Source organism: Pleurodeles waltl, chromosome 5 (assembly GCF_031143425.1).
Source record: "Pleurodeles waltl isolate 20211129_DDA chromosome 5, aPleWal1.hap1.20221129, whole genome shotgun sequence".
Lineage (NCBI taxonomy): Eukaryota > Metazoa > Chordata > Amphibia > Caudata > Salamandridae > Pleurodeles > Pleurodeles waltl.
The window spans coordinates 1,728,727,137-1,728,752,610 of record NC_090444.1 but is presented as its reverse complement, the minus strand read 5'-3'; positions in this window follow the sequence as shown (position 1 = coordinate 1,728,752,610).

Here is a 25,474-nt window from a genome sequence, read left to right as displayed (position 1 = left end):
TGGGAATCATGTACAAGAAGCCTGTACTGCTGGGCTGTCCATTTCCACGAAGCTCTGGTGAGGCAGGTATGCCAATCATACAGATGAGGCTACGCAAAGTCACCCTGTGTGCCTTGGCATAGCCTCATACATAAGGCAATGCAACGGGGCGTGGCCAACTGCCCAACATGGCAGATGTTTAATCTCGGAACTCCCGACCGAGCTCACCACGAGAATAAAATTTCCGTATGAATTAGGATGTGGATGCGCCTGGAACGACAACCGTGAAATTAGGAGCGAGGTGTGGCGGTGATATGCGATTTCGCACCTTTCTTGTGCCCTCTGTGTGTCCGCATTGAGCGAGGAGGTAGCAGGCCAGAGACAACGCAGGAGATCTGCGCTGCGGCGCGACAGCGAGACGGTAGAAGGGGGCGCAGGGGTGGCGCGGTTGCGGAGGGCTGACCAGAGCTGTCTCGTGAGGCCTCTCGGTGGGGCATTGGCTCCCGACCCCCTCCCTCTCCTGTCACTTCACTTCCTCCCAACGACGAAGTGCCGCGGGCACCCGATAGTGCCCTCGACTGCAGGCGGCTCTTCCGGGCCGCTTGCGGTAGCACGTAGCACAGCGACGGCTGGAGAAGGAAGACATCGGCGACCCTTGAGCAGAGGTGGGGACTTTTCATGCTGCAAGTAACGTCCACAGCGCAGCCATAAATCATCTGGGCTGCCAACGGCGCTGCAGTGGGACGAGGTGTGGGCTACACTGCGCAGTTTACTGAAAGGCCCAACACAGCAGTCCTAACATGCAGTACACCCTAAACACCTTGGGAGCGACGTTTGCTCAGACATAGACATGGACATGGACATAGACATGGAGGGCCGTTAACTCACAGACACTCTGATGGGCGGTATTCTGATAGTCAAGCACCGCACTGTGGCATTAACTGGCGGTTTTCCTGCCCCACTCCAATGTTTGACACGGCTCTCCCATCCTAAATGTACACTGAGTTCCCCATCATGGCTCCCTGTGGGTAGTCAAATTCGTCCTGCAAACAGAGCAGTGCAATAATATATGACCTAAGTATTCTGAATCACTCTCCACTACTGCTCAACACACACATTTGGCCCCAACGACTGCCTGCTTATACTGTGCAACAATGACCTCTGTGCTGTGAGGGCGGTCAACGCGTAGAAACCGCGACATGGGCCGCACTAAAGGAAAACAAATGAGGGTGGAGACCTACCGACCCCTGAGGAACACGGCCTCCTATGGGCAGCAAAAGATAGCGTGGACAAATTAGACATTATTTTGCAAAAAATTAAAGACTCCCGAAAAAGCCATAGAAAATAGACTGAGCTCGATCACAATAGAACGGAATATCCTAAAGGATGATCAAGCGAAGCTCTCAGAACGAATCAAGCACACAGAGTCTGGTATTACTTAAAACCTCCCAACGCATAACACGTACAAAACTACCATTGCAAAACTGCAACAGCAAGTTCTCCAAGAAAGGGTTGAGAACGCGGAAGGGCGCTCACGCCGCAATAATATCAGCATTCTTGGACTTCCGGAGGGCACAGACGGAAGAGACCCAACGTGTTATATAGAGACATGGCTATAGTCCCTGGCTACAGACAGACTATCGGTGCACTTTACGGTTGAAAGAGCCCATCGTGTCCCCAGCAGGAAACCTGCGCCTGGTTCCCCGGCGCAAACTTTGATAGCACGGATACTGAATTATAGGGATAGATATGCTATTCTACAGATGGCGAGAGAGATGGATCCTATTATAATAGACAATGCCTGAATCTCATTATATCCTGATGACACCTTGGCAGTCCAAAAACGTAGAGCATCTTTTCAATCAATAAAGCAACGGCTACGTGCGGAAGGCATACCATATGCCCTGCTGTTCCCGGCAAAACTCCGGCTTACCCACAACCAACAATCTCTTTTTTTTAAACACCCGAACTGGTATGCATGTGGCTTGATGAAAATTTTCCACACTCACAAACTAGTGAACAGAATAACGTCTCTTTTAGGAGGCAACATCCTCAACCCCGCAGGGATAAGTGAAAGAAACCTTCACTGCTGCGGAAAAAAACAGGCACAACACCACAGCAAGCCTTAGAAGGTCAGAATGACGCACTCCAGTCCGCCTATTCTATGCAGGAAGTGAACTCATCCCCTCGCGATGCCGCTTCTTCCATGGATAGCGCTGCGGCATCGGACTCCGAGGGAAGCTTGGCTTTATTCCCTGCCATAACTCCACAACTCACAAGGGATTTCTTAAACGCTTGTTTACAAATTGTCATTGTTACTATAATTGTTTTCCTCTGCTCCTTCCATGATGTGGTGGGCTCGGTCGGTAGAGCTCCCTGTTGTACCTAGACCTTTTCTTTCTTATTACAGATAGGTGACCCGCTAGCCGCGGGCTAACAGCTATTGGCCACAACCCCATTGCGTAGGCCCCCGTTAGTTTGTACATTCATCTGCTTCTGTTCTAGCATGATGGCTATGTATTATATAAATGTTTGGTAGAGCTGGTTTAGGCTTTACCTGGTATTTCAATTATTGTTTAGAATTGTTTATTGTTTTTTGAGTCAGACAACTACATTAATATCACCTACACCTTATGGTAGGAACTGCTGGCTGAAATGGGGCACACTACGTATAGTTCTAATTTTATACCACCGTGTCTACACAACGTGAATACAATATTATCACCTGGAATGTAAGAGGGATGGGGTTGATTCACAAACGACACAGAATCTTAGCTCAATTAAATCGCCATAAAACGCACATTACCTATGTCCAAGAAACACACCTCACCACACACGATGCAACGAAACTCCAAAGGAAGTGGCGCAGCCGCATAATCCATACCTCATACTCAGCATTTGCCCGTGGTGCAGCTATCTGAATCCAGGCTGGCGTACCCTTAGAAGTGGCAGACACTAGAATTGATGATGAAGGAAGGTTTGTCTTAATTAAGGCCAACTTAGATGGGAAATCTATAGTGCTAGGTGGTATATACGCCCCAAACACTGGCCAGGACTACGTACTATAATGGGCGCATTTCCCCTGGGTGATCGGTGGGGACTTTAATGCGGTGCTGGACGTGGCTATCGACCACGACATTCCACCACTGTTGGGTACTAATGCACGAAGACAGGCTGACGCGTTGCGGAGATGGTTGCAGGGATGGTCTCTGGCGGATATCTGGAGAGCCCAAAATAGAGGGATGAAAGAATACTCCTTCTACTCACACCCCCACAAAGTGCATATGAGGCTAGATCATATAGTGTGTACAGCATCGCTGCAGGCACAAATGACGAAGGCCACCTACCTGGGGAAGACGTTGTCAGACCATAACCCCCTGGAACTAACTGTGAGATGGGGGAGGGCGTCCACACCTTATCCCACATGGTGATTGCAACCAACAATCTTAGAAGACACTGTTTTACAGGAAGATTTAACTCAGGTAATTAAAAATTTCTTCCATAATAATGCAGGTACAGCATCCTCTCCATTGGTAGAATGGGAGGCGTTCAGGGTAGTGATAAGGGGAGTAGTAATGAGTGCAGCATCAGGAGTACGAAAGACACTAACAAGGGAACTTTCGCAGGCGGAAGACAGATTGAGTACTCTGGAGAGGGAGGCTATCTTGCACCCTTCTAAGGCGGAAGCTTTACTAGAATTCAAAACTGAACATGCACAGCTGGTTGAAAGATTACAGAAATTCGACTATGCTCGATATCGAGAAAGGATACATAAAGAGGGGGACAAGGCAGGTCCACTTCTGGCACAACTTATACATGAAGAACTGGCCCCTACTCCTATCCTACGTATTACCACCCCACAGCATGTGGTTCTAAATACCCAACTAGACATTAACACAGCCTTCAAGTGGCAAAGGAACAAATTGCCTCCTTCCTGGCTAAGGTCACACTGCCGCCATTGTGTCCCGAAGCTAGACAGAAATTAGGCGCACAGATCACCCAGGGGGAAATACGTGACATTCTTAAAACAATGGTGCAAAACAAAACACCGGGATTGGACGGTCTCCCAGCTGAATTTTATTCGCTGTTTGGTCTGCAACTAGCTCCTCACTTGGAAAAATTATACCAGACCTTCTTATATATGGGGCACCTACCGGACACTACTGGGCAGGCATTAGTCACATCTCTTTTGAATCCGGGTAAAATGAAACGGATATGTCATCGTACAGACCGTTGTCTTTGCTAAACATGGAATATAAAATATTAGCGAAGATCTTAGCGCAAAGACTTCTGCAATATGTTGCTGATCTCATACATACTGATCAATGTGGGTTTGTCCCGACCAGAAGCACCTCCCTCAATATTCATAGACTGTACCATGTGATGGATGCCGCGAGGATATGGTTCCCACATGCGGGATGCCTCTCGCTAGATCTCCACCAGGCCTTTGACTCCCTTAGTTGGGAAAACATGATAATGGTTTTAGAGAAGTTTTGCGCCCCCCGGCCTATATCCAGTGGGTCCGCCTACTGTACACAGCACCAACGGCCAGAGCACGCACAGGGCAAAATATCTCTGATGTGTACCATATATAGAGAGGCACCAGACAGGGCTGCCCCTTGCCCCCCTGCTGTTTGTCCTGACGATAGAACCCCTAGCACAGTTGTTGAGGCAGGAGTGCAATATGTGGGGAATTGACATAGACCACACGGCGCATGCAGTTTCCCTATATGCGGACGATATCATATTATACATACGTGATCTCAGACAAAACCCGGTTACAGTTTCACATATATTCGAGGAGTTTACGCCCTTATCCGGTCTAGCCATAAACTTTAACAAGTCTATAGCGTTCTCCTTCTATGAACAGCTTAATGCTACCACCATGCCGTTTGGGGTTCACAAACTACAAGTAGCAGCTGACACTTTCCGCTACCTTAGTATCCAAGTTTGTCGCAAAACTGAGGATCTACTAGAAGGTAACTTAAAGAAAACTCTCACCGCACTCAAGACACAAATCCAATTCTGGGTATCGTTGCCAATTTCGATTGCGGGCAGACTAGCACTGGCCAAGATGGTAATGCTACCCCGTTTGTTATATTATTTTACAAATTTGCCAGTGAAAGTACCAGAACTCTATTTCAAACTGATTTATTCTCTGCTACTTGAAATTATTTGGAGACGAGGGAGGCGCACAATAAGCTTGGCTAAACTACAGATGCCAGTGGAGCAGGGGGGCATGAGTGCACCGGATTTCAAAAGCCTATTGTATAGCGGGCCAACTACAATGCCTAGCATGCTGGCTCTCTGGGAGAAACCTGCAATAAATAGAATATACCCAGCACATGCTGAACAGGGGAGGTCTGCATTACATGTTCTGGCCAAGACCCCGTCTCCGGAGCCCGTTTCCCTTCTATTACGGATAGCATTACAATACTGGAAATTGGCGCTCCGATACGCATCCAATTTGATTCCCTATTCTCCTAATGTTCCACTACTGGGGCTGCCTGTGACGATAGGCACATTAACATGCACACAGCTGCGGAGCTGGGCTCAGGAAGGGATTGACTCTATTGGTTCTTTGTTAAGGATCAGCACTTACTTACATACACTGACTTTATTCAGGAGCATAACTTGTCGTTATCACTCTTCCTCCTACACGTGAATATTGTACACTATGTTAGGAAGCACTGGGCCCCCGACAACGTTGAACCCGCTACCCATGCACTGGTACATGCTATATATAACACAGGTCAAGGCCCACACATGATCAAATGGCGTTATAAAAGTATGAGAGCCAACTTGCCCAGACCTCTGACAGCTCTCAAAACTAAATGGGAAATAGACGTGGGGAGAGAGCTACTAGACGAGGAATGGAACAGTATACTAAAGTACCCCAGCCAAATATCACGCAATACGAGATTTAAATTCATCCAATATGCTATGCTTCACAGGGCATACCTCACTCCACACAGGTTACCTATTTTGTATCCAGGGTTGTCTTCGGCATGCCCCAGATGCGGAATGGAGGAAGCGCGGCTTTTGCATATGCTTTGGAGTTGCCCTATTATTGCTGAATAATGGAAATATATTGCTGCCATACTAAATAAGTTATCCGGGAAAGATGTGTATTACAAAATGGAAGTGTGTATACTGGGCATACTCCCCCGCCCGAAAAAACAGAAAGTGCTTTCAAGACTGATTAACCTTGCACTTCTACCAGCAAAGCCCCTCTTGACTAGATGCTGGAAGGCTGCAATAGCACCTACAGTAACACAATGGAGCTCGGAAGTGTTGGACTAGGGAAAGGCAGAGAGTGCTGCCCTTAGAAAGGAGGAGAGTAAAGGAGTTAGGGCCTATCCCATAGCCCAGGAATGGGATGAACTACTAGACGTGTTCTCGTCCAGGACACAAGAGGACATTGATACTAGCGAACACCACTAAACTGCCATAATTAGAGCTCAATAATCTGTAATAGCTCTCTTGCTATGCAGAGCTGATATGTATGTCCCTCTTACTAACATAGATAATTGTGTACATGATGTATTATATGCTGCAGATGTTAACTGCTGACAGTGAAATGAAATTCCCATACCAAATATCTGCTGATGTCTAGCTCATAGTTCAATGGTTAATTACTATGGTTCATTGTAGAGATTTGTATAGTCATGTCAATTGCAGATGGTGGCAGACAATCCTACACGCTGATACTCTTTTATATACCCTTATGGGATACCTGCTATAGGATAATATGCATAATGTTTGACACTGCCTCCTACTATTTTCTATGTAAACTGTTACTCCAACTGTATCGTACATTGACTATCTGACTTTAATTTTTCTTTTTTGTTCGTTTTTCTGAAAAAAGAATAAAATATGTTTTAAAAAAAAGATAAGGCAATGCAAAGTGATGTGTTAACTTACTCTGCATCAAGGATGTGTTACATGGGCCTCATTTTGAGTTTATCCATGCGGTGCCTAATACATTTGATACATTCCCAGTTGTACAAGGACATGGTGAACAGCACATTTTCTACATATATATGCCTGCCCAGGGGAGGCATAACATGGACATAACTTCATGTTTATCATTAGTTACTCTTTATATGTGTGTGCAGAATGCCTACCTTGTTTGTCCATATGTATGAGGTTTTCTTTACGGCATAAAAGCAAGAGAGTCCACAATGCAGACACACCTGCACAAGGGTCCAAGCTGGCATGTGTTGCCACCATTCACCAATCTGTGATATTCTGCATGCAGAAGAAACACAAATGTGCCCTATTTCATTAGTATGACTTATTTTATGCCCTTTTCATTTAATGCAGGGTAGTGCAGCATAGTGACTCCCTGCACAGCCCTGTGGCAACAACCTGCAGATGAGTCCCTGTGTGTGCCTCAAAATGGTGGAAAGGTCCTCAGCAATGCTGCAACATGTAAAATGTTCTGTTACACTACCGGGTTGCAGGAATGACCTCCATTTTTTATGTCTGTGTGTCCACAGGTAACTCCCATGGCCATGAGGCATGTCTTGTATCCAATACCTGTGAAACTTAAAGAGGACCAAATATTTGAACATACCCAGCTCGGTGCCTTGCAGCGCCGGCCCGATGAGGAGCAAAGCCAACTGGTGAGTGAGGGCTCTTGTTCCAAAATATTGGATAGTCACAGGGACCTGTTATTCCTTCTTTCTTTTTATTGTCCCCTTATTGGGTTGAGTGTTCTTTAACCTTTTTTGGAACTGTGCATCTAAATGTTTTGTGATTTATATGGGAGCATTATGCACAGGACCATTTCTTGCTGTCTTTACAAATCTCCCACTATTCTAGCCCTCTTTTTGTTTTTGTTGATTTTGTACAGCAGTTTCGCTGTAGGGCATATTTTTGAGATTACACAGGACTATTACCACCTGTGATAATCATGTCAGACCTACAAGGTTTGAGTTTTGATGAGGACACTGTCCAAGCAATATTGCAGACCCCGTCCATTTTGGGAGAGGATAACAGTGGTCCATCAGGATGTTCAAAGGAAAATTGGGACGATTATCATCTTTGAAAAAAGAATTCATCAAGACAGTCCTACATGGCACAGTTATGACAGAATATTTGAGGGCCAACATTTCCCCCAATGGATTTAATTGTCACTAATGTACCTCGTATTTTTTTACAAGACTTACAATTCCGCAAAGAGTGGGCACAGATATCTTGGCAGTGACTCAGGATTGGTTGGTGTTGGTTATTACACATCTAAACGATTGGCAGATTCCATCACTATACAAATCTCTATGAGGAAACATCCATCAAGACTACCATCCAGTTGACCCAGTTCAAGTCTCGATTAGCGGAGATGAACTCAGAACTTAATGAGATTAAAGAACATCACACTCACCAGAAAATTACGAAATTGCAAAAGGGTATTAAGAAATTCAGTAGAGAGAAGATTTACCCATATACCAAAAAGGATTATCATTATGGCGGCGGCTTGGAATCTTCAGATGAAACCAATAATGTTCCACGTAAACCTCGCGCCCATTACTTCAGCTCCAGCTCAGATGGTTGCAGTAGTTATGAGGAATGGAAAAAAGGCCATGGTCGCCAGTTTTCACAAATGAGTATGGCCCCCCCCCCATTTCCTTATCCACAATTTTTCATGTGGCAACAACCTCTATACCCATTTTTTCAACCACAATTACAAACACCCTACAATCCTTTTTTAGGAAGAGGCAGGGCCAGAGGCAGAAACAGAGGAAGAGGAAAAACCGGACTTTGGGCACAAGAAGAACCTCAGATGTTAACCAGGAGCCGCAGCAGTGCATCGACCAAGAAACCTTAGTTGTCAGTCTATCGGGCAAGTTATTAACTCCTACTGAATTAGCAGTTTTGAACAAAGGTTTGGGTTTTGTTCCCACACCCAAAGAGGATTTTTTCCGACTCAACTGTGAAATGACTGCTTTATTTCGAAAGATTTGTTAACATTTCTTTTTTAAAGAACGTCCAGCAATGACCATGTCAGGAGATACTAATTTGAGGAATCCATCTTCTTTTATGCCTCCTTTCCCTGTGGTACCCATTGAGGTCCTTACTTTTGAAAAAGCAGTATGACATGAGATTGAACAATTACAACCTTTAACAGCTTTTCAGAATTTATCTAACCTCGAACTAGCAGCTATTCACTCCCTAACCCAGGATCCAGACAATACTACATACCACATCAAAGACAAGAATGCTTGAGACTGCTTAGCGATACAACACATTACGATTGTATTTCTACCAACCCCACCTAACGCTTACAACATACCATATGAGGGATGATAATAGAAGCTGAGAGTGCGGGCTGGATTTCTCATCAAGAAGCAGAATTTCTTGACACCAAAGAACTGAGAATTCCATATTTCTACTGCCTTCCTAAGATACATAAAGGCACCCCTCCTCCAGGTCGCACAATCGGTTCAGGAATAGGGTCTGTTTTAGAACCTCTGTCCAAATTCTGCTACTTTTTTCTACAACCCTTAGTTCAACAGACATCTACCTTTTTATAAAAGGACACTAAAGATACTTCGGTACTGTTAGACCACATAAATGCCAGTGGCACTACGGATATGTTGATCTATTTAGATGTAGAGGCGCTATATACCAATATACCCCAGGATGCCACTTTCGTGGCAGTTGAAGAGATCCTCACTACAATGACTTGGACTTACAAGACTCCAATTAGTGTTTTCTTACAATGTGCTAGTTTAGCTTTAAAAGAAAACTTCTTTCAGTTTGAAGATTGCCTCTTTCACCAGATACAGGGGACTTTAATAGGAAGTACTTTGCTCCTAGCCTTGCCTGTCTTTATATGTAAACTTTTTTAGAAATACCATATTCTATCACCTTCACAACCTTTCTTTCATAATATTCGATTATGGCGTCGTTATATAGATGACATACTGGTAATTTGGAAGGGGGATTCAGACCAAGCTAAAAGTTTCATTGATTGGATTAACACTTTGGACCAGCATTTAGATTTCAGTGCCACTGTTTCCAACAAAGAAGTGGATTTTTTAGATTTACGGATCATATTGACAGTTGGGTTTTTACATTCCTCCATCTTTCACAAAGAGACCGATAAGAATAGTTTGTTATTATTTGACAGCCACCATCCTAGATCTTTGATGACCAATTTACCCTTCGGCCAATTCTTAAGATTGAGACGCAACTGTACTGACATTGCTGACTTCTATACACAGGCAGATACTTTAAGCCAAAAATTGAGGGACCACCACTATCCCAAACGGATCATTGCACAGGCAATGAAGAGAGCCCGCAATATATCTAGAGATGTTCTGCTGACTGACTCTATACGTAATCCACAAACCTGACTAACATGTGTCACCACTTTTACACCTTTAAGTAATAGGGTTAATAAGATTATCAATAAATGTTGGCCCATACTTAATAGTGCTGGAGAATCTCTGGAACATCCTCTTTTTACATTCAAGAGGACACAGCATATTAGAAACCTTTTAGTACATACCAGACCTAGACGAACCAAGAAGTGTGACAGTGTTCCTTTCAAACCCTGGCTTGGGGTTGCAGGTCATCACCCTTGTGGGGGATACAATGCTTGTCCACTATCTATGAACACCTCTGAGATTAATTTGGGTAAGACCAGAAAATGGCAATTGATAAAACACACCAACTGCCGTACAAAAAATTGTATTTACATGTTTGTATGTCCATGTGACTTACTTTACATTGGTATGACTACGAGAATGGTTAAGACACATATCAAGGAGCATCACAGCACTATTAGATGCCAACGATCCTCTACTAAACCACTACATTGAGCTACATCACACTCCTGATGATATGAAATAAATCATTTTGGAATGTGTTACGGACAATAGGGACTGCACTAAGAAGTTATTTGAAAAAGAACAACGTTGGGTATATGGATTAGGTACGCATATGAAGGGACTGAATGATGATGTCCACTGATCTGAAATAATATAATCCACATACTGTTCAGGATTCAGTTTTTACTGCATTGTCAAGACTTCTGTGAATTTGTTTGTTTTTCTACTTTACAGATACCTATTATTTAATTCTGCTTTTGCATAACTAATCCATATTGTAGGATATTTTCTTGGTCCTGGGTCAGGATTCTATTCTCTAAATTAAAATTCACATGGCTTTTTAAATAGATGCTTACTCACTAAAATTTAGGTGTTTACTGGCCTGTGATATCTATTGCAGGCTAGCTTTTCCATTCCAAGATGGCCGCCCTCGTTTTCATTCCTAATAGTAATCCTTCCACTGTGTTTATGACTGGATTGTTCAAAACCCAGCCCGCCTCTTGAGTTCTATGTTTCAGGAAGTGCGGAGCTTGGGTAGGTGCATTATACCAATCCATCTGCAAAGAAGTAAGTGCTTTTCTATTTTTTTCATGGCATTTTACCGACGAGAGCTCATTGTCGGTTACTGCAGATGTCGTTATACCCCTGGCTGCAGTTCTTATCATGGGTCTTTGCTTCTGGACATGATGCTATGGGAACGCTTTCTCTATTTCTTATTCGTTTCAGCGTCTACTCATTTATCTTGTGGGGAGCTGTCATTTTACTGTGGAGTCACTGACTGCCTGATTTATGATGTAGTATTTATCTGTTCTAAGATTATGTATGTATAAATAAAAACGCGTTACAAGTTGGATAGGAATTCTTCATAATAACAAAGGCTTTTTCACCCATGGATACTTTTCTTGGTGGGACCTGTCATATCTTTACAGTGCCAGTAAATGTTTGACTAGTGAGGCAGTATTCATCTTCTCTGGATTATTTATGTTCAGATGGCCCTGATGAAGGGTGGTTGCCATTTCTTTATAGCAACAAAGGTATTTTTACTCTCCTCGCCCCAAATACAATATTGCTGAATGTATATTGCATTATGTGTGCTGTGAGAGGTACTTATCAGGTAATAGCTTTGCATGTTGTACATACTTTAACTATATTAATTACATGTGCTTTGTTGGCTTACAAGTGTCAGCAATATACAGTAATGATTCACCATCAAATCCCTTTATCTCTTCCATGGCATTCATATATATGTAGATCTCCGTTAATTATTGGACCATTGAAATTCTCCGACATCCCTATGGGGCTCATCCTTTAATGTGAGGAGGGTAAGGATGTTTTTCTTCATCGATGATAAGATGTGAACATCTGTTTTCACAAGGTGTTGATCACCACAATAGGGGTTATTTCACCAATGCTTTTTGTCTCTCTTTTGTTCACCAGTGCACTTGGCATGAGTTTTATACCGTGCTTCATGTTTTTTCTTCTCTCTTTACAGGTTCTTGTATCACATAATTAATTTAGTCCATTAGTGGAGTGAGGATTAGGTAGATGATTTGAGGCCCTGATGAATCGCACTAGATCTTGAGTGACTACTTGAGCGAGAAACATGTTGGCCTACTTGAGGGCAGTTTAGGGACGACCGATCCTGCCTAGACCACATTCCCAGAAAATAGGGATTGTGGTCACTAGATATTGTATATAAAAGGGTAGAGTAGACATTATTCTATTTTCACCTTATTCATTGTTTTAATCATGACAGAGGGTTCTGTTTTTATGTCAATAAATTGTTTCATTTAGATTTTTCCCTCTAGTCATTTTTAACAGCTTCTTTACCAATACCCACATGATTGCATTCACCCACAGGCAAAGATCTTCAACAAAAGATCTCCGGCAAAGAGCCCCCTTGAGGGGCTTGTTGGGCATTGCAGCGCTGGCCCGACGAGGACAAAGCCCGATGATGAAGCATGTCACCAACTGGTGAGTGAGGTTTCTTGTTCCAAAATATTGGATATTCACAGGGAACTGTTATTCCTTCTTTTTTTTTGTTGTCCCCTCATTGGGTTGAGTTTTCTTTAACCTTTTTTGGAACTGTGCATCTAGATTTTTGTCACCCTGCGAAGTTGCCATCCTGTGTCTGCACTATTTTGCAGTACAAAAACCTAATCAAACTGTCACCCAAGACGTTACAATGTTCAGCAAGGTAGGTCTTTAAGCACACAGTTTACACATATACCAGGAAGGCAAGCATTCACCATTTCCATAAATTGTCTGCCTTAGTGCATTGCTGGCTCTTGTCTGCACATGTAGGTTGCAAACCCACTACAATGCATCATGTAGAAAAATGCTTCCAACACTGTCCTCAATAAGTGAGGGAGGGTAGTTTTGAGAGATTGACAGTTGCACTGTACAGCGCAACACTCTCACGCGTTGTACTTTCAGCACAGTGAACACAGTGCACTGCCATGCATAGACTATCATGTAGCACAATGCCATGCACTTATAAACTCTCCATGGCTGTAGCTTATGAACAACAGCGACTACTAGTGCACATTCAAATATGTGTGAATGAGTGGGACAACAGCAGCACTTTTTGAACATTCCGACATGTATGAGGTCAGAAATGCCAACATAAGTCCCAAAAATAAATAATTTAGAAGTGTGATACAAGTGTCAGCTAAATTGCTAACTGACTATTCATAAGATCAATGACTCATCACGGTCATGGCATTGGCACTCACAAGTTAGACAAATAGTAAGTTTAACACCAAGGTCAGTACACATTTAGTGAGGCAGTACAGCATCAGTCATAACAAAAATTAAAGTGCTTGTATGTCAAACAATGTCAGTAAACATTCCGTACTGTGTGAAAAGTGAGTGAGTCAATCAGTAAATAAAACAGTATGTAAATGAATGTCGGCACAACAGCCATTATGAGCACTGTCTGATTGTTCTGCTCCTGTCTTTACAGCTGACCAAGGATATAGTCTGCATTCATGGATCATGATCCCATAAACACATCCCCAGATGAAGGCACAGTGCAACTACAATCATGCCGTCAGAACGACCCGGTCCATTGTCGAGTGGACAATCAGGCTTCTAAAATCATGCTTTAATTGTCTTGATTTGTCTGGGGAAGATTGTTCTACTCCACAGTACAGTCTGTGAAATCATCCTGATTTGCTGCATTCTGCATTACATCTGCGTGTATACCAATGACTCATGGGATGAGGAAAGTGTGGAGCAGGAAGGCCCTACTGAGGATGCAGAGGAAGATGAGGGCAAACATCAAAATGTTGCATCAATTGCCGGGACACAGCAGAGAGACCAAATTGTGAATAATCTTTTCACAGATGCATGAGACAAATCAAGCCAATAACAAATGCGTTGTCTACCTGACAAAGGGATAATAACAAATTATATTTTTACTACTTACAAAGTGTGAGCATTCTTTATTCCAAGTTACTGTGAACCAATGAAACATCTAATAATTTATGCTAGTCAATAGCACACAACAAAGGTATGTAGCAATGTGTAACAAACAGGGCTGGACAACATCTTGTAATCCAAAAATAGTTTCCATACCAATGGCCAGCGCCAAATGCAGGTCTCTTGGGAATACAGACCACAAACAAGTATTGTAATGTGGAAAAGTCTGCACAGCTCATGATAATGTGTATGTCGCATTGTAAATAACGTCAGACAACAAAACGCTTAAAAAAAGGTGCGTAAAAGTAAATATTGTCCAAATATTATGGGGGTCATTATGACTTTGGCGGATGGTTTTTACTGTCTGCTGAACTTTCGATGGGGAGGTTGCCGCCACATAGGCTACCTCCCCGCTGTCCCCATTAAGAGTTTCCCGCGAGTTCAGCTGGCGGAAACCTGAGTTTCTGCCCGCTGGCCTAGCGGGAAACAGGCTACAGCATTGTCACCGGCTCGTAATCAAGCTGTCGGCAATACTGTAGCCTGCAGGGTGCACTAGCACCCTCGTAATGTTCACTGTCTGAAAAGCAGACAGTGAACATTGCGATGGTGCTGGCCAGTGGGGACCCTGCACTGCCCATGCCAAGTGCATGGGCAGTGCAGGGACCCCCGTGGGGCCTCCTGCACCCATTTTCCACCAGCATTTTCATGGCAGTGGTACCGCCATGAAACCACTGGCAGAGAAGGGGGTTGTAATCCCCAGGGCTGCGCTGCATGCAGTGCTGCCTTGGCGGATTAGGACCGCTACCACTTCCAGACCTCCAGGATCTATGATCCTGGTGGAGCTGGCGGTTTCCTGACAGCTCGACCACCAGGGTTGTAATGTGGTGCTCACCCCACCGCATTGTTGCTGTTTAACCACCATCTGTGAGTCAGGTGGTCTGGTGACCACCATACTCGTAATGACCCCCTATGTGTGTGTTGTTCAGCTACCCATTTCCACAGCCACATACTTGTGAAGCATAGTAGAGTGAACTCATAGTCTGATGCCCGTCAGCTGAGGCTCATAGTATGAGCATAGGAACCCAGTCCAACCCATACAGTCGGTATATGCTTCATCAATGTGTGGGGACAAATATAAAACACATTGTGACATATTGACACATCACTACACACATATCACTGGAAACTATACACACATGCAGTACAAAATTGTCTATCCACTACCAATGCTTCCAAGGTAGTGGCACTAGGCAATTATGGAAATGGACCACGCAGGTATGTCTCATACCATGTTCCTGTGTAGCGCTCAGATACAAACAATAGGTTAAGTAGTCTAACAACATTTCATGTGTTAATATTAAAACACATGTAGTCTGATCATATAATCTTTGTACAAAACCAAGGCCTAAATGCAAGCTGAATCCAGCCAAGGTACCATGCACTGATGCCTTCCAGGTCAAAGTGGCAGAATGTGACAATAAATGCACAGCTTAACAACTTGTGTGAATGCATACCCACATCCGAAATACAAGTTACCCCTCAATATTTCCCGTATATGGTGATGCCTGCCAGTAGCAAACGGATCCCTCCTTGGAATAAATCAGACCCCTTTTTGGCTAGCCAATCTATCTTCATGAATACAAAAATGATGAGAAAGATATGAGTCAAAAACTATTGTATAGTGGCACTGTAACCATGCAACACATATCCTTCCAGACCCAAGTTCATACAGCAGATGTGTATCTCCCGTGACATAATACGGTGGTTGGTCGGCATGACTCTCTGGCACCTGTTGGTATACACATATCAACATGAACCTCAGGTGGCATACGCATCTCATACATATCCATGAGGGCATGCTAAGTCATCCTGTGTGGCTAATCTTGGCCTCATATTTATTAGGTAAATCAAGGTACATCAATAGGCTGCCTTGATCTACTTTGTGTCGTGTGTGTTCAATGTGACGTGCAGGGTTTTGGCAGTCATCACACATGGATATCCAGGATGAGTGAAGTAGATTTTGAGTTTTAGGTTTAAATCATGAATTAGCAGAAAAGGCTTGTGCCTTTATCCCATCAGACGTCACGTTCCATCAAAGTCACCAATGCAGCTTCATGTAAGTAAACCACACATGGTTTGATTTTGGCATGTACCATGTTTGCTGCATGTTGTGGCACACATAGGACATTGAAAGACAAGCATGTTTTATAAAGATTCACCGTGTTATGAGTCTTTTGGGGATGTGTAAAGTTTTGGCCCTGCAGTATGTTCATGTGAGCCTAAGAACCTGGGTCAGCGCCAAACTCCATGGTTCTTTATTGTGAACACCCACTGCAACGCACATGCCACACTGCCTTGAAACTGCTTCACGCTTCCTTGCCTTACCCAGTGATCATATGGTCATGCACAGCTATACATGCTGGCTTGCATTGCACACAAAATATGAGTGGTCATACACAGCTATGCACGGTGGCTTGCATTGCACAAACAATATGAGTAAGAGTCCTGGACACCACAACATTCAAGAAAGGAATTTTCCTGTGGAGCAGGATCCTTTTAAATGAACAGCATAATGTCAAGAAATGTAGAATGTTCCTACCTCAATCACCTACCATTTTGTGTCAACATTGCATCACTGCTGTTACGCATCCATTAGACAAAAAAAGTCTAAATAGAGGTTGTGTTTTGGTTGTACTGGAGCGTGTCTTGATGTCTTTTGTGCTATTGTTGTAGTGTGTGCTCTCTGTAGTGTCCACAAAGTAAAATTTGTGCTTTGTATTTGTTTATTGCATTGTCGAGTGTCAGTCTTTTGGAATTTTATTGTTCTTATGGGTAGTTGATGGATTTTCGGAATTCTTTGGGTCAGATTGTGTTTGGGGAAGGACATGTCTAGGAAAGGAAGGGCACAGAACATGAATGCTCAGGAGTTTGGTGGGTTTCTGTAGCTCATGACCCAAAATCTGCCCAGCATGATAGCCAGTGGTGGACGGGTGATCCAAGGGTACCCAACACAGAAGAGGAAGACCAGGTGAGAGAAGGTGTAGCAGCACATTATTCGCCTTTACGACTTTGAGCGGCTGATCTACCAACTCAAGCATCGCTGGACTGATGTGGTCAGCTGGGAGAGGGATCTCCTGAGTTACTTTGGTGTCCTAGTTGGTGGAGCAGTTGGTAAGTACACATAGGCCCTCATTATGAACATGGCAGTAATCACCGCCGACTGCCGTGGCGACGGTGAACAGAAGACCGCCAGTGGCGGTGGACTGCACACCGCCGAATGATGATGGCAAAAAGTTAAACCTCCAAAAATCCTGCAACCGCCACCCACCGCCAGGGCATACGACGGCAGAAAGGCAGTACACCCCACCCCACAACCACCATGTAGACAAATCCTCCACCCACCAAATAATGATGCACAAATCAGCGTGGCGGATGGTGAATGCCGAACGACCATTGGCGGTACGAACCACCACAGCCAGTAATGGGACCCACCAACAACAAATGCACACAATGGCAAGTCTGAAACCCACACACCTGACACACATCCACAACAATATAAAACACACACATACACACCACATAATCCTTTGCACCGCCAATAACACAACTGAGATTGACCACACAACATGCATACACTGAACCCAACATCACACAAGTCGCACACACAAACACACCACCAAAACACATACATACCCCAAACACCATCACAAGCCACACACACAACCACACAACAGCACCCTAACCAATAGACACACAACACACACCCTGGCACCACCTCAGCACCCCCGCTTCACAGACAGGAAGCTAAGGACCATGGTGGATGAAGTACTCAGGGTCGAGCCAGAACTATTCAGGGCACAGGTGCAGCAGACACCCGTGGCCAGGAAGATGGAGCTAGGGCAGCAGATAGTCAACAAGGTCAACGCAGTGGGAAACCATTGACGCACAAGGGACGACATCTGGAAGAGATGGAACGACCTGCGTGGGAAGGTTTGGTCAATGGCATCCAGGCACAACATCACCGTACAGAAGACTGGTGGTGGTCCCTCACCTACTCCCCCCAAATACACCGACTGGGCGGAGAAGGTCCTGGTTATCCTGCACCCGGAGAACCTCACTGGACTCACTGGAGGACTGGACTTGGGTAAGTCAACTGCAATCTATAATTTCTACCAGAAGGGGTGTATTGTAAAGGGAGAAAAGGCGCACCAAGGAAAACTAGCTGAAATTATGTTAATCCAACATTAATATCTGCAATGGTGCACTACAATGGGGAATACACCCTAAAACCCCAAATATTGACTGAATAAACAGTCAGTTACCCTTATGAGAATGCTGAGGCACCCGTTGGACAAGTGTACAATTATCCTAAAAATAAGGGCTTTCACCTTTTGAATACGTTCTTATGTATCTACAAATTACAGCAAATATTTCACAATAAACGGCTCAATGAAAAGCAGTAGATCAAAAGTATAACAAATCATGAATTTCCCAAGTCTTAAATTCTCAAACAAATACATCAAAACTCCCCCTTATAATTCATTATTCTTTCCCACAAAAGTGTAGGAATATAAGTTCATTCCCTTCCAAGTTCACCGAACAGTCTAATAGTGATCCATGTAATCTCCAAAGTCCATTATATTTAATCTTGAATGTTCCACCAAGGCTTTTTATAGTCTTAAATTTGAGCAGAATATCCAAATTTGAACAGAATATCCAAATTCCTTACAATGACCTCACAGCCAACACGTGTTTTGTCGCTTGACTTCTTCAGGGCTGGAATGTAGTCGCTTCTTATAACAGTTTATCTAAATCCCCAAAATCATCAAAAAACAGCAATAAACTCAATGTAATCATATTTGAATCACTCAAAACGTATCCTTAATCCATAGTGGAACCCAGTATTCCAAAACCTACTAGGTGGATTAGTGTCCAACAACCCAATCATAGCTCAGAAAATCACCCTATTAATCTGTGCAAACACCCGTAGTGATGACAGTCCATATCATGCAACCAAGATCACCCTGGTGTGCCTAAATAAGTCAGATTTTTTTTAAAGTTATATGCATAAAAGAGAGATATAGATCAACGAGAAAAAGAATGTAATATAGCTCTTTTACTATCACGTTATAACTAAAAAGCCCCAAAATAATAGCCCAATTCAATATATCCATTTGCACTTTACCTCCAAAAGCACTATATCACAAACTCTGTAAACTTAGTCAGACTGTGGACCCTCAGTCAATGGTTTCCAAAGGACTGCCTCCCCAATCAAACAACAATCCAAACGCTATCCACTGCCCTGAAAACAAACTAATCGTGAGCCGTTTCTTTTATCACAACGTAAACAACCTAATCTCGTTAAACCAAGTCAATAATACCACATCTACAGCCTCATTATTATAAATTACAGTTCCCACATGAGAACCACGTACCTTATGTAAAATCGTTAGTCCTCCGGCACCTGCCGAAGTAATCATAGCCTCCGTGTGTCTCTGCAGAAGGACGCGTAAACGCTATAAGCGGCGCGTTCGTGTGCCCAGCATTTAAATTTTACCTAATCAACGAAATCGAAGACGGACCAATTATCAAACGTCCTTCACTAAAAATAGACGAGGGACTGCACCTATAACTACTGTGCCAAGTTTTACTAATCAACGAAATGAAGGAAGGACCATTTTTCAATCGTCCTTCATTAAAGATAGAAAAGGGACTACGCCTTTAACTACGATGTCAATCGAGTACCAAGAAAACAAGAATCTAAAGAAAAGAAAATATACCTCGACGGTCCTGCACCACATAATGATACACCAAACCTCAGAGTGTACTAACACAACCAACAGATGCCACACCCAGACATTAATTACTTGTATAGCTAGAAACAAGGGACTATCTTAAGGTACCAAACATACACTAGATTGATACCTATAGTATTGTCAGCCTACTGAAATAATGAGCCTAGTAAGTGAACCATTCAGTTACTAATTGTTATGGGTTAGTGCAAACAACTAACCCCTATACACACACTCCCATAGAGTATCCCTCTCTTAGTACAGTTGAGCAAGGGACAAGAAATATCTTGTGGAAGAAGTACGCAATCTTTTTTGTTCCTTATTAGACTAAACCATTAATCCAATATATATCCTACATGGCCCCTAACCAACATAATTATAACGTGACAGTAAAAATTGTTTTATCAAAAACAAAAAGATAATACAAGAGAGAGAAAGAGTAAATTGAAATAAGTATAAATTAAAACACAGAAAAATAAAAATACACAATACTCCCAATACATGGAATTAGACAGTCCTAAGACCTGGCTATAAAGACATCCCAATATATAAAGTCTTGATTCTGAGTACCACTAACCCACGAGGGAGAATACATTTTAAACACAAACATAAGTACAAAATGGTTTAAATCCCCAAGAGATCTCATTGGTAACACAGTTCCCTTCCCATAAGTACAATCATGCATATCAGTGCCTTCTTCACCAAAATAGAAAGTATATTGTAAACACGTACATTATATTTACAGATAAATATATTTCCCCAAATAATCTCACTATTAACATGATTACCAACCAGATCACAGACATTCCAAAAAGATTATTTATATAATAAAGTAAAACGTGACAGAACAAAACAACTTTCGACTTACTTTGTGTCATTTTTAAGTTCATAGCACGAGAAGTGTAACCCATTAACGATCCCAATGACATATCGGAATCTAAGTCCCCAAAAAATATTCCAATTCCCTATCCGAATTCAACCCATCTTCCACTGCCCTTAAGCACATTATCCACATTGCTTCCCTTCTCCTTAGTGTCAATTCCCTATTCCCCCCTCTCAGGTCTTTCAATACCTGTTCACAACCAAAAAAAGTAAGCCAGTTCATACTTTGAGACTCACAGTTCATCATATGTGCCACCAAAGGGTATCTAGTGTCTTGTTGTGCCAAGGCTCTTGCATGTTCCCCAATTCTCACTTTTAAAGGTCGAATTGTACTACCTACATAATATCTTCCACACTTGCAAACAATTATATACACCACAAAAGGAGTATTACAGTTCATACTCGACCTAATAGAAAATGTTTCACCTAATAAATTAGAGAATTCTTTCTGCCCATGGCAAGCCCATTTACAGAGTCCACAATCTCCACATTTATAGAAGCCTACTCTCTGTGCTGACAACCAATTAGCCTTGGAGACAGTTTTAGCTAAACTAGGACTGAGAAATTCTTTTAGTGATCTCCCCTTACGAAAAGTAAAGGTTGGTTTATTGGTCAAAAACTCAGGTGGTCATTCCAACCTCGGCGGTAAAAGTCACTTACCGCCAGACAGAAGACCGCCATAACACCGCCACGGTCGCGGTTAACCGCCACGGTCATTCTGACCCACAACAGGCAAACCGCCAAAATCCCGACATCCCCAAAAGACCGCCACACCAAAGGGCAGCGATAAACTGGCGATGACCAAACCTCCACCGTCACGCCAACAGAAATACGCCCACGCCATTACGACCCACGAATCCACGCGGCGGTCTTTCAACCGCGGTATTCCATTGGCGGTACACACCGCATCGCTCAAAATACACATACCTGTACAAAACACTATCACATTGGACAATTCCAAATACACACACCTGATACACATACACACACCACACCCACACACCCAAGACAATATAAAACACACACCCACATCACCCACAAACCCTTACGACAACAAATCACGAACGAAAGCCAGAGAGAGACACCACCATCAACAAACTAGCAGCCACAGGCACACAACACCATCACCCACACTACTTCCACGCACAAAACACCACACACCACCACATATCACCAAACTAATTACCACACACACAACCCCATACATCACCCACACCACCCCATGGCACCTCAAAGACACCCCAGGTTCTCAGATGATGAACTAAGGGTCATGGTGGAAGAAATTGTACGAGTAGAGCCCCAGCTGTTCGGGACACAGTTGCAGCACACCACCATTGCCAGGAAGATGGAGCTATGGAGCAGAATAGTGGACAGGGTCAACGCTGTGGGACAGCACCCAAGAAATCGGGACGACATCAGGAAGAGGTGGAACGACCTACGGGGGAAGGTGCACAACATCGCTTTTCCAGAAAACTGGCGGCGGACCCCCACCTCCTCCCCCAGAATTTACAGCATGGGAGGAGCAAGTCTTGAATATCCTGCATCCTGAGGGCCTCGCAGGAGTAGCTGGAGGAATGGACTCTGGTAAGTCTCATCTTCACTACTTCATCCCCCCCACCCCACCAGCATGCCAAATCATACCCCCACCCTCACCCCCACCCCCATCACACCTACTCCTAGCAAATGTCTCACCATCACAACCCACCCATCCCAAAACCTGGCCCTGCATCCGACCACAAAGCATGGACACCCATCACCAAAGCATGCCCACTGCACATACCCTTCCCACCCCCCAAAGCACCGTCACAACAGCCCCCACAAAGGAATGCCAGCCCTGGGGTACACGACCACCTACCGATTGCACACTAGGGCACACACAGAAGCAATAATCATACGTTTGTACCCCTGCAGGACCCGCACGCCACGTCACCGCGCAGGAGGGTCCACAAATGTCCACTCCACCCCCAGAAGAGGCCCACAGTGAGGACAGCAGCTCTGTCGACCTGGATCTAGATGACCAGCCCGGTCCATCGGGGACCTTGGGACAGTCGGTTCCCCTCAGGCAGTCACAGGCCACAGCAGACCTTCCCCCCTCTGGCAACACCAGCACAGCACCCATCCAGTGGGCCCATACCTCTGTCCCCAGGACACGTCAATCAGCGGTGTGTCCACCACTACAGGGCGCCCAGGCTAACCCAACACCCCAACAACAACAGGGACCTGGGGGCAGTGGTAGTGGGCACACAGTCCAGGGGACAGAGGCCCAGGGAAACAGGGGAACTGGGAGGGCTGCTGTGCGACAGGGGGGGGACAGGCCCAGGGAACCCACTCTCCACGAGGCCCTCTCCTCCATCATGGGAGCATACCACCACTCCCAGGAGACGATGGCGACAGTCCTGGCCAGGTTTCAGGAGATCCAACTTCTGCAGGAGCAACAGTATATGGGGTTCAGGGAGGAACTAAGAAATATCAGTACCGCAATGGGTACCATCGTAGTGGCCCTGAATGAGTTAATCACCACATTGCGGGACACTGTGGCACCACAAAGGGCCCCTGACACTAGCATGGACCAAGAAATGCCTACCACCTCCACCGGCGCTAGTGGACAGGAGGCCCCAACACAAGACCAACAGGCCACCAGAACCCCACCCCCTGCAGAAGGAGAACCACCCCGCAAGCGGGCCCTGAGATCCAGGAAGAAGACAGAGTAAGATGTCAAGACCCCCGCCAGCAAAGGATACCGCCCTGATAGTCATCCCACTGTCCCACATTGTCACCCTGTCCAACCTTAAATTGCCCCTGCTCCACTTCCCACAGGCATTTGGACAATGCACCTGTGATACTGATAGTCTGGACTCTGCCATGGACAATCCTCCACCATCACCCCTCACCGTTTTGCAACCACCCATCCCATTTAGAGCACTTGAATAAACACACTTGTTGCACAAAACAATCTGGAGTCTGGCTGTGATTTTGAACAACTGTATTAGACATGACCGTGCAAAAATGGCAATTCACATTGTGATGCCAACAAACCGCTGTCACACAGCTGTAGTCCATGGGGAAACAAAGCAGATGTCACGCAGTGGGGCCCACATCTCTGAAATTGGAAGGGAAAGTCACAACTCAGTTACCATACACTGGGGGAAATAGTCAGACAGTAGAGAGATACAAGTGTTGAAGTATTTGTAAAATGACGGGTTGGACTCTTACCTGTGGGTCACTGAAAATACTGCTGTATTACTGTGTTCCTGTTGTCTATGTCGTCCTCTTCGGCTTCCTCCTCTTCACTCTCTACAGGCTCCACAGCTGTTACAATACCACCATCTGGACCATCCTCCTGCAGAAAAGGCACCTGGCGTCGCAATGCCAGGTTGTGAAGCATACAGCAGGCCACGATGATCTGGCACACCTCCTTTCATGAGTACATTAGGGATCCACCTGTCATATGAACTGTCATCAGACACCTAAACCTGGCCTTCAGGAGGCCAAAGGTTCGCTCGATCACCCTCCTAGTTCTCCCATGGGCCTCATTGTACCGTTCCTCTGCCCTGGTCCTGGGATTCCTCACTGGGGTCAGTAGCCAGGAAAGGTTGGGGTAACCAGAGTCCCCTAATAACCACACCCGGTGCCTCTGGAGTTGACCCATCACATAAGGGATGCTGCTATTCCGCAGGATGTAGGCGTCATGCACTGAGCCAGGGAACTTGGCATTAACATGGGAGATGTACTGGTCAGCCAAACAGACCACCTGGATATTCATGGAATAATAACTCTTCCTGTTCCTGTACACCTGTTCACTCCTGCTGGGGGGGGACCAAAGCAACATGTGTCCCATCAATGGCACCAATTATGTTGGGGATATGTCCAAGGGCATAGAAATCACCCTTCACGGTAGGCAAATCCCCCACCTTAGGGAAAACTATGTAGCTCCGCATGTGTTTGAGCAGGGCTGACAACACTCTGGACAACACCTTGGAAAAGATAGGCTGGGACATCCCTGATGATATGGCCACCGTTGTTTGAAATGACCCACTTGCAAAGAAATGGAGCACTGACAGCACCTGCACTAGAGGGGGGATCCCTGTGGGTTGGCGGATGGGTGACATCAGGTCGGGCTCCAACTGGGTACATAGTTCCCGTATAGTGGCTCGGTCAAGCCTGTATGTCAGTATGACATGTCTTTCCTCCATTGTTGACAGGTCCACCAGCGGTCTGTACACGGGAAGATTCCTCCATCTCCTCGCATGTCCCAGCGGACGGTGCCTAGGAAGGACAACATGGAGCACAGAGTCAATCAACCCACAGGTACGTTCCCACAGCTTCCACATAACATGATTCTCAATGCATTGAATGGCTTGTATGAGTGTTGATGCAAGGCCTAGGTATGTGTGACGCAGTTGAATTTAAGCCATGTGGGACCTTGAAATGGCAGCTGCCTGACCTGTGAAGTGTGACAATGGGATGTGAGGTCAATACGCTGGCGTGGCACACCGTGGCGGTAGGCGGTCGTAGACCGCGGCGCAAAGCTGCATTGGTTAACATGAAACCCTATGGGTT